Here is an 18,951-nt window from a genome sequence, read left to right as displayed (position 1 = left end):
TGCGACATTTGTGAAATTTTATTTCGTTTTTTATTCAAGTAAACCTAAATAAGTAAATAAGAAATAAAAACTCGAATAACATTCCTGAGATTTCGTATACGGGCGATGTTCACGATTTATGTATTTTGCTGTCGGAACTTGCATTTTGCATGTTTTGCACATCTTGCGCTTCATTCAGGCTCAGTCGTTGTCAACGGGTAGTATATTATGGTTAAAACCCCCGACCCACCTCTGCTATACCGTTTCAAAAAATTAATTCCTCAGCTTAAGAGGACTTTCATTGTAATGATACGCCCCTATTTTATATAACATTATTTTTGTGTCACTGTAAAGGGGTAACATTGTCCTTTTGCGCTCTTTCCACGTTTCTGGAGACGCCACTGTTTTATCATAGTTGTGACGGAAATTCTTTGACAATTGACACTGCCCAAACCAATCTACATCAAAAACCCATAATGGTTTCATTTCAAAAGAAGACGACGTTCATTTGTCTTTTCGCTAAACCCTGAAACAAATGGCAATCAACCGATCAGTGGCGTTTTCGAAATCGATTTTACAACGAAAAACCATTATTTTGATGGCGTTTTACCTAATATGGCTATTATCTGCGGGTTTAAGTTTGGATGGCGGATGTACTTAACCTCGTCTTCCCGTTCCTTATTTTTCGCCACACTGAGCACCGGATTTTCCAAGACAACGTAAGTTTCCATTCTCCCCCAGTTTCTCTGCATCAGGAAATTTGAATTTTAAATTTTGGGATGGTTTCTGTCTCAAAGCGATGCCGTCAGTGGCGGCACCAAAAATACGTTTTGCAGCGCTGATTTTTTCCCAATCGTTGTAGTAATAGTTCATTGTAAAATAGTAGTGGTAGTGGTGGACTGCTCAATTCCTATAACTAGAATCGGCTGCAGTACTCTCGCGATACAGGGCAACTTGTGAGGAAGTGCGAATTTTTTTAAAAGGCCCTGTAATTTGTTTCTTGTATACGAAAAAACTGAAGACACCCAGTGTGCATCACATTTCTCTTTACCCTGTATATTATTAAAAAATATCTTATTTGAGATTGATCTCGACCCGGAGACCCTCTATGCGTAACCAGACTAACAAAACAGTCCCACTTCCGACTCCCCAACACAATCCTATTCGAACATTTTCGTAAATGCGCTAAATAGTCCAATTTATTTTATGTAAATGTACTCGTTAATATCTTCAAGGGCAGAAAGGCTTAAAGGTCGGTAGCGCGCGTCTACTTGTAGAGGAAAAGACTTAAATAAATAAATAATCTCGGCCCTTAATCTAGAAGAAACGGCCTTCGTTCTGAAAAACTTCTTGAATTTTTGAATTTCGGCTAAGGTGTTTCCGACAAACAGGCCCTAAAAACGATGAAAAAATTGCTGTATCGATCTTGCTCGCGAGCAGTTTCGTTAACAAGCAAATAATAAATAAAATGGCTGTGAATCTATCTCGTATAGCGCAAGGGAAAACAAATAATTAAAGCTGGCTTTATAGCAAATATTGCTGTCCAATTAAAATACATTAAATAAGATATTTATTTTCCAAAGGCGCACATATAATAATCAAACACCAGTAGTAGCTATTTTGTCTTTTTCGCCGGGATTATTTTGATTGGACTCCATTTATATAAAATCCTCGGCCACCGGGGGTTTATTTATTTGTAAACCGTTGTTCATTTGTTTTCGCGTTACGCCTCTGGAAAACAACCGCCGCCGCCCTCGGGCTGCCCGAATTGGGAAAACAACGGGCATTTGTTTGTTGTTGGTTACGCCACTGTTTTCTTATCGACTATTTGTTTGAAACGTCATTACTCAACGATGAAATTTATTAAATGGCAGGCTAATAACTGAATAAAACCTGCGAATAATCTGGACAATTTCAATATTTTTTTAACGCGCATCGATGGCCACTCAAGCGCAGCTTTTTGTATTAGTCCGCTAAATTTATATCCACGTTTAAAAGCAAACACATAAACAATATTATTATTATTACTATTATTTGCAGTGAATATATTTAGTGTTATTATTGGAAACGCGCGATAATGGAACGCATTAAAGGCCGTTGTTTAGATACGGGGCTTGCGTAAACTGTCACAATTCAATCTCTCTCGAAAAAAAGATTTAATTCGATTCCCAGATATATGACAACGCCCCAGTTCCCTTTTGTTTTTTTTTTCATAATGACATATGGTACTACTGTCAACGTCATACTTCGGCTCACTATAGAGAGAGAGCCATTAACCTTAAGACTCATTCGAGGTTTTCAACATCGACTGTCGTAAATGCGGCAATCTTAAAGCGTTAAAGGCGATTCCAGAAGCGATTTCCCTTTGATGTGGCAAAGTCTACGTGCAGTTTGTAAATAAAAAAAATGGCTGTTCAACATCAAAAAGATCGTTGATGCGTACAAAGAAAAAATTTACTATGTTTACGTCACTTTTGGTGCCTGCCACAGGTTGACGCTAGCCAGGAGAAATTGGTTTCGTCTCACATTATACCTGTTTCAAAATAGAAAAATATCGCTGAAATGCGACTATTTGCGGTGCTGCAGGCTTTGTCAGAATTTGACAGCTTAGGGAAACAATTGTAGAACGCCATGTTGCCGTTTCCTTTATGAGACGGTATAATAAAGTCGATGGGTTGGAAATTTCAGTAACCCACTAATTACACCAGCTGCAATAATCCTGTCTAAGCATATTGTATTACTAATTTTTTCGTTACAAGTCGCTCACAGTTGCGCTGTTCCTCGAAATACTTGAGTACAAAACCAAATTGTCACATATCACATGGCTGCATTTTCCTTAGTTTGAGACAATTGCAAGTCGTTATATTTAAATTTTCTTTTCTTCTGCATCACTCAATGCCATAAGAAGGAAAATGAGGGAATTTTTACCTATTCATATCACTATTGATATATTTCAATGGTCCGCAAGATTTGGCAATGTAGCCCGTTTGTTTAAATTTTGACAGTTGTTGTCCGAAAGCAAATATGTACACTGTTGCCATCTCCTCACCTTCATACCTATTTTGGAGGTAATTTACGGCATCCCCCCTCCTACCTTTAACCCTATTTAGTCCGCCATGCTGCATAAGCCAACCGATATAGGCGCGGTTTACATTGCACAAGTTAATGCGGAATGCATATATTTGCGGAACACTTGCGGGGTCGCACCCTAACATCAACACTGACGCCTGATGACGCTGGGAAAACCCCCAGGGGCCGCCTTGGGGTGGAGTGCCATCCAGGGTAAATTAGACATAGACGTACGGACATAAGCTTTCGCTGTACAAGAGATGTGGTTGGAGTGGTTTTAATTAAGAACTGCGCCACTGGGCAAGTGAGGGGGAACAGCCCTCCCTCTAATATAACGGTTCGGTGCGAGGTGACAAAGGGAGGCAATTTAATTATAATTTGTGATGACAGAGCCCCTTTTAGCAGATGCGCCCCAAAACAGGGAGTTAGTAGGCGCTTTCCTGCATTCGGATTGCGTTTTTCCCGGCCCCTGGTCGGCGCCTCTGCCCGCTTTTCACTGGTATTTTCAGAGAAAACACCGAGCGCCGTTAATTAAGGGCTCCGTCCCAGGCTTTGTCCTTCCGAAAACAGCTTTAAGTCCGATCTAAGGGTTTTGTTCGGCTATTTTTTTTTCGTTACAGCGCAGTGCAGTTGGGGATTTGACCTGCTCCTCAGTCTATTCCTCTAAGGTAAGATCGAGTTAATAGAAAAATCAGGAAATTCCCTTAAGGTTAAAATTTAGCTGGTAACCTTAAGGTTTAAGTGGAAATCATCAAATTGACCAATCAGTCGAACCAAAACAAAAAAGTCTTTATTTGAACGTTTCAACGTTTCAACTTTTCCAATATTATCCTCATGGTAAAGTTGCCAGAACTTTGATCCATTCGCGCTTTAGGTTCCCGAGTCCAGTCTAAGTACTGGCGAATTCAAATAGTCCTAGTTAAATGTTTGCACAAAACCGCTCTATTCGACGTTCATGCACTCACAATTATTTTTTAAGTTTGGTAACGCGGGTTTATCGTAACATTCAAACTTCCCGCCACTTCAATTTCTCATTTGAAATCAACAAACGAGAAAACCAATATGGCGTCACAAGTAGGCCATCATTAAAAAATTCCTGACAAAAAATTCGAGTCACTGACTAGCAATATGGCGACATATGTAGGCAGGGCTTCAGAATATAGGGGGTATGTTTCGGTTTTTGGTTTGCACTGCAGTGGCATCGGGGAATTGAATCGGGGGCACGTGTCATCGTGCGAGCGATTAATCAATTTGAGCGGTCGTTTGAAGTTTTGAGTGAGTGCAACGGATAAACAACAAGACCAAAGGAATTCGCGTGAACCGCGGGAAAAAATATCGGTGTACAGTGGCGGCAACAACCGCCGTCGAAGATCCTAACCAGATCATCTAAAGGCTTGTTTACATCCCGAGCGGTCACATCTTTTCGCACTTAGTTTACAAGAGCGCCTCGTTCGAGGAAAGCGCCCGTACACTGATGCACATCACAGGGTCTATATTTAACTTATTTTCATAACAATGTCGACATAAAAAATTTACACGCGGATACAAATTTATGTATCACTTGTTTATAATCGGCGAAATGTGTCGTATATACCATATAGAATAATGTCGGTCGATACGGTGGGAAAGCCCTGAACACCAAGAGAAAGAGTGAGAGCACATGTGCGGGACATTTTATTAATAATTTTTGAGTGAGCGGGACCCCCAAAGGCGTTTCCATCATCCCGGGGCCCTATAAAACGCGACAAACATAAACAACAACAAACACAAGGGGTTTAAGTCACACTTGCCGGGGTGGTCTATATACACACTACTTGAATCACTTAGATAACGCGTCATCCTTATTAATATTATACTAACTCCACCCGAAATTCGTTTTGGGAAGAATTAAAAGTAAGATGTTCTCATGTAGCAACATATTCGAAGCAAAGGAAATTGTTTTTTATCAAGCATAGCAAAATTTGCGAAATGGCAACATTGCGCTGTTTTTTTAATTTTAAGCTGTCACCAATATGACGAATGTGTCAGATCTGAAAGCTGTCAAACACTAATGCTATAAAGCGATAGAGCTATGTTGCCAAACTTCGATAATAACATTGGAATAATACGGCTTAATAAAGTGTTTGAAATGAATTAAAACTGGGTTCCTAAATAAAGAAAGCGATTCTTTCTGGAACATAGTTAAAATGGAAATATGCATCTAAAATACTCCTATAAATACTCCTATGTATATATATGCCGATTACAAACAGACTCTGGACCATACCCCCATCAACTTCAAACTCAAGCCCTTTTCTAACTCTAAAATTAAACAAAAACTAAATATAACTAAGTAAAATCCAAAAACGGCAACATAGTGCTGTTCTTTTATTTCAAAGTGCGGCGGAAATGTCACGTGAAGACTGTCAAACTCTACTTAGACCCACGTTGCCAAATTTCATTTCTAGTCGTGACACATCCAGTAAGTCTGGTAATGCTGGTTCAGTGACAAGGGACGAAGCCTTCAACTTGGGTCTATTTCGGGGTCCAATTCCCAAACAAAACGCGGTTGAAAGTTTACAATATAACCGGGGAAAAAGCCCCTCGCAGCGGTTACGCTTAATTTTATGTTCGCGCCGACAGCGTTATGTCCCGTTGGCGACACCAAACTTGAAATTTCAATTTTCCTCACGAGACATCTTAATCGTCTAAATTTGTCCGAGAGACCCGATTCCAGAATTTACCGAACCATTCGTTTATTTGCACCTCACAAATCTCCGTTGTTCGGATTGACATGGAACAATGAGATGTTTTTTCCGGGGAATTGGGTCCATTGAAGAATTGCACAATGCCCCCGAGGAATTCGCTAAATCCCCTAACTATTGCGGTCAAAATATAGACCACCCAGGTGGGCCTTTTCTTACCCCCGGGGGTTAGTCATTTTGGGACGTCGTCTGATCATAGATTGCGGTCAAAGGGCTTCGACAAATATTTGCTCATTGATAAAGTGAGTCTAATGAAGAAAACATGTGGTCGCCGGATGTGCACGGCATCACAACATCTCGACAACAACAGCCAAGAAGAAAATTTCAATTAAACCTGAAAAAGTTGGATTTGTTTGCCTTACCGGCCAGATTTATGCCCGAGTGATGACAGGTTTAACCTAGCCGGCAGATTTGCGAGGTGCAAATGACAGCAAATGAGAATCGTTCGGTAAATGATAACACCGGACCGGCGCCAAGAAACACACAATTTCGGCTTTGAGAGCCTGAGTTTATCGGTCAATTTTTGGTGCAGTAAGTATCAACAAATGGCGAGGACCAAGCTGCAAGTTGCAGCAACAACGTCGTGTGAGGTTCCCCATACTTACCGATCTAAAACAAATCATAAAATTCCATAAACAAGCCAAGACACACCGTTCTTTTAGTGCTGTTTATTAAATCCCGCGGGATATGTATCCCGGATTTACGATCCGCGATGTTACTGTTACGACTGCCTTGCGGTGAAATTAAATTTTTATGTCAATTTCTTGGTCTCGTTCTACAAACAACAATGGCCGGCTCAAGCAATATGGTTTCAAATGTACACAGCTGACTCGGCTGCATTCCGGTGACGTTCGCCATTTTGACAGGAACTAAATCTGATGTGTCAGAAACTAAAAAATTTATTAGTAAGGTTAATTCAAGTTTGACAAAAATTCTTGAGAACATCTTTCTCGAAGACCAGATTCTCTTACACACCAATTCCAGAATTGCCTTCATCTAAGTGGTTAATACAAAAATTATTTCATCAAAACGTACTCTTGATGGTCCACTTGTGAGCTGCACGAACAACGAGATATTTGTCAAAAAAACGGAACTAGAGTGACATTCAAAAACGGTAACATCATGTTGTTCTTTTATTTTGACGTATGGGAAAGATTGACGTTTTGAAAACGTGTGACATCTGTCAAACTATATTTTAGATTCATAATGTCATATTTTATTTCTAATCTTGTGTCAAAAAAAATTAAAAATTTACCTATAATCTATCGAGTTTATCACAAATTCTTGAAAACAGATAATTATGTAACACTTAGGAATAATTGTACAACTTCATTGATTATGAACCAGGGGCGTGAAGGGATTTATTTTACTCCAAATAACTTGAATTTGGCAAATGGACTTTCTACGCCAATGAAATGTCGAGTACGTGGTTCATTAATAGTTACAAAAAACGTTAAAATTCGCAACTTGATCGCATAGTGACGTAGATTCCATTTCGTGCAACACAGGCAAACTCTGGATGTTTCAGTAGTGTGTTTTAACTACGCAAATTAATTTCGGTATAAATATTCCTCCAATAATTTTGAATAAATGCTGAATTCGTAACTTCATAGCATTTGAGCCAGTGGCGTATAGAGAATCAATTTCATGACATATGCAGTTGTAGGAATGTTGTCCATTAATTGCCATTTCTGTCTATATTTCCATAATTCCAACGTCCAAAATGTATACATTAACTCCATCAAACTGTCACGAACGTTTCGTAAGGGTTAATATGGCGGCGCAGGTAGGCAAGGAAATTCGCTTTGTTCCTTTTAGTTTTGCTTTTGTTTTATTTGTTTATTGTTGCACAGATGTGAAATAAATATGATTTGAAAAGTTTATGTCATGCCTACCTGCTTCGCCACGCTCGCTTAAAGACCTGTAAAGGAAATTTTGCATAGTACTCGTATCGTTAAGAGTAATAGTAAACTCAGAATTTTTTTCCAAGATGCTATCAGGTGCCACACCACATGGGGGCGCAGGGCCGCTTAAGTGAGTATTTGTTTTCGGTTTTTGGTGATTATTACTACCTACGTTGAGCGTTTCCGGCTTGTTTTAACAGAAAACAAACACAAATTTTGGTCTATTTATTTGCGTAAATCCCAATATTTTGAGCATTAGGGTATTGTATCGGGCCTGAATGTAAATAGACGCCCCGTCGCGTCTTGTTAAGACTGATACTGAAAAAATAATCTATTTGGAACTTATCGATATTCGCGGACGAAAAATTGATGCCCCCCGAACACGGGATTTCGACCGTTTTTCTCGATATTTATCAACCTGCCATCGGGACCATTGTTCGCTAATAAAAAAATAACAAGACCACACCAAAAGGCGACGAAATCTGCAGATCCCACACGCAGCCTTCGCTGATTGACACCCATTTTACGCCTTGACACCACCATAAAGGGATTATATTCGAAAATACCTGTTAAACTGTCTCATTGTTCCCTGTGGTTTTTGGACCTACTTTGCTGGGTTATTACTCGGCCAGAGGCGACTCGGCAAGGCTCATTCTCTTGTTTTTTGTAGCCTATGTGACAACCATATCGACAATTCGCATGCGCCGACTTCACCGTTGACAGTTGAGATCTGAGCGAAATTCCGGAAAATGTCACTGTCAATGCTGAACAAAGTTGATATTGGGAGTGTTTGGAGACGCCGCTGATCCTTATTGTAGTGACTTATTTAGCCGAGCGTGACTGGACAAAACGACTTTTAAGAGTGATTAAGAAGGACACTTGTGCCTGTGAGTGATTAAGGCCGTTTGTTCGAATGATTGATAGGAGTTCCCGGAGGAGCAGCAATATTTAAAAATATGCTTAATGGGCGATAGATCGCGGTAACGTTACGACACCGATAAATCAGCTTAACGGCCCTTTTAATTATAGATAAATTTGTATGAAACGTAAACACCCTGTGATGTGTTTAAGAGGTCAAAGAGATTCGGGAATTTTAAGTGCGGTAGGCACACAAAAATCCCCAATCGACGGGATCGCCTCAAATCAACTTAACGAGCGACAAGCGGGACGTAAATCTACCTTAAGTATTATCAAATAAATTTTAGTTATTGCCGTAACGCAAACAACGCGTCAGGGATGGCGTAAACCGGGCCTTAAAGCGCGTAAATCGAACGGATTTAATTGTCGCGCCAATGGACGAGGCCCTTAAGAATGTAGGTGAGAGGATTGATTGAATGATCAAGTCATGAAGTGAGTAAAGAGGGACCATTATGCTCTGAACGAGCCTTTCAACCGACATTGGGCCCCTTGAACCTAAATGATCGCATTATGCTTTTACGTGCGTGGGCCCTGTCCATTATTCTGTCTTCATCAGCGACGTATTGATTAATGGATGCATTTGCGCATTTTTTTCCGCCATAGAATGAAAAGTCGCTTTTTGTGTTGTTTTACCGCACGCAGCGATTAATTATTGTTTTTAGCAAACGTCAAACGTATATAGAATCCAAATATTGCACTCCATTCGGGGGAAAACACAGGGGGTGGAACAATATTTTGCGCCATTGGCTCGATGTAGGGAAAAAATACAGCCGCTAAATGGAAATTTAATTGCAGTTTTTACGTCAACACATGAAGCAATTTGCGGGTCAAAACAGCGAGTATTGATGTTTATATGTAGGAATCATATTTCTCTTTATAATAAATTTTTTGAACCCTCGAAATTCCCTGTTCCTAATTTTGCTAGATGTCAGAAAAATTGAAATTCCCGTCTGTCGTCTAAAAATGCTGGTCAAATAATTAACAGAATGAAAAAATGGCGATTTAAGTTGTTTTTCAGTTTTACGATCACTTTATGATAAAAAAAAACGGTTTGCTCCTCTATAAGTTTTAAAATTGGCAGTGTCATTTGAACCAAACCAGAAGCGTACATGACATGAATCTGGTAATGCTGACAATTGTCCGCTACCTCCAGTTCTGTCAGATTGCTGTTGATAACTAATGACACTGACAATTGACATTTCCTCATATGGCGATCAAATGTCATATTTCTGTCATGTTCTTTCGTGCAGTCATTAACATTGTGGCCAGCATGGTCGGACAAATAGTTTAGAAAATGTACAGTCAATCGATTCTCTCTCTTGACGTTACTTGACGGTTTTGAGGTAAAATTTTAAAGCAACTAAGAGATCCATCATCTGCACAAAGGACCGCACAAAATTGGACCTCGAGGCCCGTAAACTACCGTTTAATTGAGCCGAATAAAAGATACAGTGCATCTTATTCAGAATCAATTTCACAGGCGTCGGCCCCACAAAAGGGCGCTTTTCTGCGAGGGGCCCGATAAGCCCCCGATTGCATTTCGGCGTAATTCTTATCCCTTAAGGGCGGTTATTTCGAGCGCACGATAATGCCCGCAGACAGATTGTTGCGCGCCACGGTGCGGTAAACCCGCACAAAAGACCATCTTCTTTGGGGGTATTATTTGCATATTATCGTTTGATGGCACGGTTGCCGGGGGATTAAAGGGTTTGCGGTTATTTCAATGGTTGAAACTCGCTTTATCTGTCCTTGCAGTGTCAGGAATTTATCGGATCGATAAAAGAGCGAAATTGATATGTCCGCTTTTCGAAGATTTCGTCGTCTTTGATCTGCGCCGGAATGGGCCGAAGTTGCGATTGTATCGGTTGCGCAATACCGAAAAAAAAATAGCATGCAAAGCAAATGAGACGGCCCCCCCTCCGTCCGGAAATCAAAGGGGCCGCGTTTGTTTTGATAAGGGGGCCGCCTTTGATGTGGCGCGAAACAGTTGAACGCAGCCGAGGTGCTAAAATCGCGTCAAAGCGAAGGCGGATATGTCGCGGTATCGCCGCGCCATCTGGCCACTTCCTCTGTTTCACATATTGCTGCCGTAATCAGCAAAATAAGCTAATTGGCCGTTTGTTTGCGCAGCAAAGACAGGTGACGACGCCGAAGACAATTGATGGTACACCGTGACGGCCTTGGCCATTATCGGGGTAGGTCACGGCGACGGCCGATGGTGTTTGCTTGTTTAACAAAATGCTCTTGCCGTTGCAACGACACACGGCCGTATTATGCTTGGCCACGTTCCGCAAGCATCGTCTCGGAGTTGACTGTTTGTGGTCCGGTCTGGTGCCTGTCGTACCAGAACAAAGTAGTCATCACCAAGTCCACCCGGGATCCCGGACAATCGGCTGTTTGATTTGCAGCAGCAGTTCTCAGGCGATCTCGACACAAAAGGTTCGAGAAATGATGAGATGATGATGGGCAGGTACCTGTCGCCCTGGGCCCAACAACGGACGTTCCTACGTGATAATGAATGAAGGCTGGGAATTAAAACGGAAAGTCACTGAAGGACCTATTGTCACCCGATGACTGTGAGAGTGCCATCATTTGGCCAGGGATGGACTTGCAAAATCGTCGGTGTAACGCCCTGTTAAGTGTACCATGACCACTGTAGTAGGTCGGATGGCGACCATTTTGAATTTAGTGACATAGTGAGAGTATCGAAGAGGTCGACGTTTCTCCATCAAACTTAAACCACGAATAAATCATCTTTTATGACGTCGATTCGATTTTAAAATCGCACACAATTGGGGAATGATAGCGGTAGACAGAATAGGTGGATTTACAGGGTGGTGCTATTGCCATTGGATACCATCGCTGTTTCTTAAACCCTTAATAAACACAATTAACGTTTGATTTTAAGTTATGAAAGGCAGTTCCACAAGCTCACGTTAGTTACTTCGAAAACATGTTTTTGTACAGTAATCTGAACCATTGTCCAACTACCCACACGGGACAATATCCGGTGGTCCGTTCTCCATTACGGCGGCCATATTGTGATGACGTTTTGAAACATCAAAAATTTACCATTTGTTCGCCATATTTCCCGTCAACACCACAGCGTTGCCAGATGAAGGCAGAAATTCGTGATTTTCCACTAATTATATCTGCGGTTTCGTTTGTTACACAGAGAAATGGCAACATAGAGTTTTTCTTTCTCTTCTCCAATTCGGAGGTAATTTTCACCTATATCAATTGATTGCTAGCTTCAACATCCCCGGGATTTCCTGGAGAAGTTTACATGAGCCATCTGGTTTCTAAAAATCCGAAATTTTGTTTTCTACTGAGAACTCCGTAATTTTTAGAATTTTAAAATTTGTCTCTAGGCAATTTTTAAAACCTTTTGGAGAGTCTTTTTTTTATATTGAATAAAGTTGCGTTTCGACACCTTCAAGTGATTGTTCAGCATAAAATTTAGGAACTCAATGGCGCATCAAGAATTTTTTCAAGCCATAACACCTGGAACAACGTAACAAGTGGCGTCGTTACAAAGACATGAACTCTTCTATATCCATTTGCCAGCATTTGCCAACACTACCAAATTGCTTTCAGCATAACATTCGGCTCTATAGTGGCGTATCAGAAAGTCGAAAATCGCTCAAAATCGAGATATTTTTTAAACGTTCGCGGTTTTTTCCAATTTATGAAGTCTTTCAGAGACGTCCCTGATTTTCGCCTTTTTAAATAAATCTGGGCGTTGATATTTTCGGGCGATTTTTCTGTACGAAATCCAGGTCTCCAGTGGCGTATCAATCCGATTAACTCAAGAGATCACGTCATTTTAATTGAATCGCATGAATCCTTGATCTAATTACATCATTACCGTGAGTAAAGCCCCTTGGCCTAGGGGCGCCTCTGATTTTGGACGTGTCTTTTGTTGGAATATCCAGTCCAAAACAACGAATAAAGCGCATTCCTATTCATAGATATATGACGCAATGTTATCAATGCCTCAAAGAACGACCGGCCTAAATATGATTATTGCTTAGGTTAGTGTTTCTCTTCCTTCTCTGGCTTAGCGATAAGAGTAGTTAAAAAATCTAGAGTCAGTCTATCGCCTGTCGGGTATATATAACGATCGTTGATAATAAGAAATAAAAGGTTTAATTAATTACGCCTACAATTTGATTTTTACTGTCACACCATTAGACGGTCTGGTTAAAAAGGATTATTCAATATCTTTTGTTTCTGACATGGCCAACGTATGATTTGTCAGAAGTAGACATGTTCCGAGTTTTTCCATGATTTCGTTCATGGAAAATTATTTTAAGCAAATACAGACTTAACGAGCGTACAATGATTAACAACGGTTTCCCGTTGTTGGCCCATCTGAGGCTTTATATTAATCCAACACTGGCATCCTCGTGAAAAAGGCAGAGTTTATCACATGTTTGGGTTCCCGACGATAGTTTTACGTCTTGTTTAGATAAGTCAATGCCGAGTTTTCTCGTTGTGTGGCCCGCAACCGATGTCTTCTTGGGGCTTCCACCACGACAATTTATATACATTTATATACAAAATTCATAAACAAAATATTCGGCTTTAGCCCGGCAAGTGCAAGCTCGCCAGGTGTCACATGTAAGCCACGAAACGGTCCTGTGCAGAGTCCGCATCACGTGGAAAAACAGAGCGTGCTTGGGCCCCCATTATCCGCCAGATTTAAGTCTCCTGATCGACGTTTTCATTTTTTATTTTTTTCTTAGGAACAGTAGCTCTTTTCTTCGCCATTGTCGAGGTCCTTAATCGCTTTTATTGTGTTTTCGAACCTGGAGGAATAACATCGCATGATGGTGAATTAGGTCGCTGAAAAGGGCCAAATGCATTTCTCCATCACTCGGGTAAACACCGCATTTAAGTTATGGACAGCTAATAAATCCCAGCGGGACGTCGAAGAATAGACTGAAGATTCGCGGGGATATTAAAAATATTTAGATTATCATTTACATGATTTACGACTCACATGTGCGGGCACATTTTCGTCGCCAAACAATCACGCTGAGATTCGGGAAAGTTTTAATTACCCAGAATCGGGATGCATCGGGAATATAGAGTCAAGACGTTTGAGTAGAGCTCGACAAGAAGAAAAAAATCTGGGGGGTCATCGCACTTGAAATTCATTAACACTGTTCAGGCTCCAAGCCAAACTGTCTGCCGCTCTTCTTGGGGAAGCTGCAGCCGAGCAGAAGGTGCTCGAAATAATAAAAACGCGTCCTCGATACGTGATTGATGCTCCTAATGAGCTGAACTCGGTCTTGGTTCGCTCTTTTGCGCCCTGTCGCAAGACAGGAACAAGACGTGCATCCGCATCCAGGGACGGACCTGTTCAAGCCAATTATCACACCCCTTATTCGGATTTCCGCACATGATTCCGGACTTTGATGGTGGCCATCTTGCAATATTTATCCGCCATTTTTGAACAAACGCTTGCCATTTGCAGATGACGCAACTGAGAATCTAAGCGTTGAGCATGCGTCAGGTGGCATGTATGCACCGAGGGTGTAGTTTGTGAGCTCTTCCAGATCGAAATACGTCCCTGATGCCTTTGGTATACCGCTTAAGCCCAGTCAATCAGACGATCTATTTCCAGCCGCTGCAACATTTTTTTCCCGTGTTGAACACAAATAGGCATCGCTGTTCCGAATTATTAGCCGCATTCCTGTGGGATGTTTTGAGCGGCTTTATTTTTAAAATTTTGATGAATCTCCTCTCAACTTTGACCCTATTTCGTGCGTGTCACACGGCTCTGATGACACCATGACGCCTTCAATTTTAGCTTCTAGTTTGTCTCCCGGGAGTTTTTAAGAAAATTTTTTGACGATCCCTCGTAGAGGCCGAAGAAGCGTAATACGATCCCTCCGGGCTTTAGATGGTACCTGCCAAAGAAGCGTCAGACGGGCACACTAAAATGTGCCTAATTACCGAAGCCAAACGAAAGATTTAATGGATGGCTATTTTTGTTTTATGTCGTCGGGCAAACGAGGGTTGACGGGGGGCGGAACACCCGGGGCGAGTCACTTCCTGTTCCTGAACGGTGCCAAGCTGTCTGCCAGTACCTCCAGCGTTGGTCTTCGCTCTCAGTGATCCCAGAGCTGTACTAAATTAAAATTCTTAGCTGCCATTTCTTTATGATGTATTAAAAGCAGCATGTTTGTTCTAAAAACGGCAAAGAGCTTGGAAGATAGTGTATCAGTTCGAGATTATGCAGCGGTTTTGTAAGGTTATGTCTGTGTTAAGTCCCTCCATGTCGTCGCGCAGCGCCCTCATCGGCGTTTCAGGGAAGTCAACGATAAAAGAGACTATCGATAAGGATCGATACTTCGAGCCCATATTTATGAGGCCAATCAATTACGTAAAGGTTTCGGTTTCAGACTCGCATAAATCCTTTCGTCCGTATCTTATTAAAGCCAAAAAAATTACAATTTTTATATCTTATGCTAATGGTTCGCTTAGGAGGATGTCTGAAGGACCTTGAGCGCTAATCTATATTACCAAGTTTGTTGCCAAATTCACAATTAATTAAAAATTCTGATTATGCAAAAGTCCTATTTTAAGATTGTTAAAACGTTGTCACTAAAAACCTAGAAGTGTAGTTTCCATATCCAACCCGAATTGCGCCCCAAAAAGGGGGAAAATCGGACGATAACTGGGAGAAGAGGTGTCTGAGAGAGTGCAGCTTTCGATTAAGAGGAAATTTCATTTAAATCGATTGTTTTTCATTGATTTCCCATAAAAATTAATATATTGCGCGACCTTTAAAATTGTCGACACAAACATATTAATAAGGTGTTATTTTTATCGGCTAACAAACAGTATTTTTTTATAATCACTTTAACGGATCACAAATTTACTACTTTATTCGATTTTTCAAGGAAGAAAAACATTGTGACGCCATTTACCAAGAGAACATCCTCTTCCTAGATATTTCAAGAAAATTAATTTTAAAAAAATTCCCACAGCAGGTCGCTTCAACTTTTTTAAATAAACATTTAGGACAGTTTACTTAGTTCGGGTTAGGCCATGTTTTTCGACCTCTAGTTACCTTCGCCAGGAAAAAAATTCTACAGAAACGACGAAATCAGAGCGGAGCATTGGTCAATGCGAGTTTGAAAGACCGTGTCCTCACATTAGAAATCTTTTCGGCGTCCGTTGATTCTTTAGCTAATTGCGACTTCACTCAACTTGGTGATGTCATCGATGTCATTTTCAACGTGTAGGTACTTCTTTCTGAGCCAGAACCACCTGCGGGTGGTGCTTGCTGTTGGTAAATTTGGCACGTTAAGACGGTGAAGGATTTTCCCAGCTAACTCTTTTCTGCAATAAAATTATCTGAGATTTCTCGAGGTTTTTCACGGTTTTGATTATTTACTTTAAGAAGATTTTCGGAAATTCAAAATAATGGTCAGTCAACCGGTTGAAAGATTGAAGAGGCGTTAATAAGCAAAATCTGGCTGAAACGAGACTCGTTAAGTTGCTATTTGGCCGATTTTTTAAAATTAAATAGAAGTTTTCCTTTTCAAATTTGAGGACAAAGAAGTTTGAGTTTCGATCCAAAGTCGATTCTTGCGAGACCTTTGCGATTTCTTAAAGTTTAATAATAATTTAAAGTCAGCGAAAGCGCCTTTTGAGCAGAAAACTTAATTTTTTTCAGCATTTTTTTTATGGTTTTTGAGTGCGAAGAAAACTTCACCCTAGAAAACCTGGCCGTGACTCAAAAACTGAAAACATTTTTTCCGAGGATTAGAAAGCTTGAAGGGAACTTGGCTGGGATATTCGGAAAGAATTAGCTTTGCTAAAACCCGTCTGCAATAATTGTGTCCCTTTTGAATTTCTGACCGAGCAACTAGGCCAGGTTTCCTTCAGTTAAATGACACGAAACAGGCCATTTCGTCTTCGTTTCAACAAAATCTCAGATCGATAACTTTCCCCATTCCTACCGAACCCATCGCTGGTTCCAGCATCTCGCAGCGAAGCCCATTACCAAAATTCCTTTAGATTAGACACCCATATAGATCTCCAAGACCGGTCTGATTTAGTTGTAATTTATGTTTTTAATTTCGACTTATTCTTTTCCCAAAGCTGATAGAACCAGTTTCCCCCGTGACCGATGAGACTATATAAATGCGATAAGGTCGCGAGATGGGTTATCAGTTGGTGTTGAGTCTGTGAATTTGACGGTACAACGATGAAGGCTCTGGTAAGTGGAAAAATTGTGATCTGGATTCATTTAATTAAGTGTTAATTTCCGTTCGAATTTTTGGCGGCGAAATTCGGGTGGCATTTACGAGGCCTAAGTAATATTGCGGTCTACTTAATAGGCTCGATGACTCGTTGTTGGTAATTTCTTGAAAATTACGAGGGTATTGTGCCAGTGGTATTTTTAAACGCACAGTTTATACACAGAAGTATGGCAGAAAGTGTGAATTTTTCTCTGTATTATGTTATCCAGATGTGGAAGCCTGGATTTCAGGTCTAAAGACGATTTTCTATGTAATTTGTTGTAGCGGAGCTACGCGCGCTATTCGAGACTTCCCCCACTAACTCGCAGGGCTACATTGTGTTACGGATTGCAACAATATTTTTTTGCCCCCAATTTTTACGTCACTGGGAAAATTAGAATTTTAAAGGCACGTTTTATATCGCGAATGTGTTCTACGCGAAAAAGGTGCTCATGATCAGATACTCTAACCGCGAACCATTGTCGAGGAAAATGATATTTTGTGATGAAAAACATGTAAAAAATTAGCAGCATGAATAAACATGAAAATCTCACGCAACCCTAAAATCTCCGCCTCTGACACATGGAAAAAAATTGAAGAAGTACTCAAAACGTAACTAATATTAATGATAATAAATGTACAATATGTGACTTCAGTATTTCAAACGATTCCTTAGATATCGTAAAAAATTTTTTTTAAAAATTGTTTCTTAATGCCCTATATCTCGAAAACGGTGCATTTACGGACCCATGTTAATAGAAATTTTTCTTCTTAAAATGAGCCAAATGATCACACCCTACATTTTTTGACACATGTTTTGAAACCCCCCGTATACAGGGAGTTGAAAGTTAAAATTTTAATTCATTTTTTGCCGTTATTTTCAAAATGTCCAGGTTAGACACTTGAAAGTTTGTAAAGTTATGTTTTTTTTAGGCGATGAATTATGTGTTCTAGCAAATGAAAATACACTCGGTTTGTTTCGCTTTTAATTCCTCGTATTACTAAATTTAAACATAGTGCTCGTTTAATAGATTTTTGTCGACAACGGATCGAGATATCGAAATTAAACGAGAATACATAATTAATGGAAAAACGTTTTTGCTCTTTTGCAATTGCTCTATCAGATTTTGAACCAGATTGCATGTTAGTCATACAGAGTAAAAAGTTGTTAATTAACAATCCAGTACAAATGACCGTAAGTGGTGCTCTCTATTAGCAACGCGGAAATCGCAATTATTATTATTAATGAATCACCCCGTATGATGGCACTGAACATCGTGCCGTACTCCAGAATCTGGGCGCCATTTCGTATGCACCCTGTAGAGATAATTTGCTAAATAGATAAAATGTTATAAATATATCATTTGGCGTAAAACGCTGTGTATGTCAAGGGTAGAAATCAGGATTACATTCTTGAGCGAATAAACTTCGGCCGGGGACGCAATATTCTTCTTTCAGCCTTTTAGAAAAAAAGTCGTCGATGATGCTCGACAATCCGAAACGTCGTATTAAAAGTCCCATACCTCTGCCTTGCAGAGGACAGTATCAATGCGCAAGTGACATTATTTGTTGATAACATCTTCAAATAAGCTGAGAAGAAGATAAAAAGAATCTGAGCGAATGTCAGTTTTTCTTCGACATAAAAATATTCAAGTTTTGGTTTGGAATCTCTTACGGTTTTCGAGATCCCAATGGCGAGCAGAGGATTTGAATAAGCCTGCATACGCATTTTCAATTTTCTTTCAATCATCCTTCCTACTGAACTATTATTTGACTTTTCCGTTCTAGTTGATTCTAGTCATCGGGCTCTCAGCCGCTTTGGGCGCCGACCACGCCAAATCCCCAAAAAAACCGGACCACAAGGGAAACAAACGCAGCGTCTTCGGTGAAGCCCAATACGGCCTCTCTAATGCTTACCTCTTCGGCACGGCCTACCACGGAGGCACTTCCCTTTACAGCAACGCCGTCCCGGCCACCGCCACATACGGCGTAGCTCCTGCAATCTCCACTTACGGCACTGGCTCCCCTGCCATCACCACCTACCATGCTGCCACCCCCGCAGTATCCACCTACATC

The 18,951-nt window shown here is 40.6% G+C and overlaps 1 long non-coding RNA gene across 1 annotated transcript; it reads left to right on the top strand.

Annotated features, from left to right (window-relative positions):
- Window positions 1-14,163: 14,163 nt before the first annotated feature.
- LOC136411908 (uncharacterized) lies at window positions 14,164-18,834 on the top strand. The gene is made up of 3 exons (XR_010752365.1): window positions 14,164-14,204; window positions 16,736-16,853; window positions 18,664-18,834. It is a non-coding gene; the product is annotated as an uncharacterized lncRNA (long non-coding RNA).
- Window positions 18,835-18,951: the final 117 nt, after the last annotated feature.

The sequence above is a fragment of the Euwallacea similis genome, chromosome 10 (genome assembly GCF_039881205.1).
Source record: "Euwallacea similis isolate ESF13 chromosome 10, ESF131.1, whole genome shotgun sequence".
Lineage (NCBI taxonomy): Eukaryota > Metazoa > Arthropoda > Insecta > Coleoptera > Curculionidae > Euwallacea > Euwallacea similis.
The sequence above is the reverse complement of the archived record's forward strand: the minus strand, read 5'-3'. Positions and strand labels throughout refer to the sequence as shown.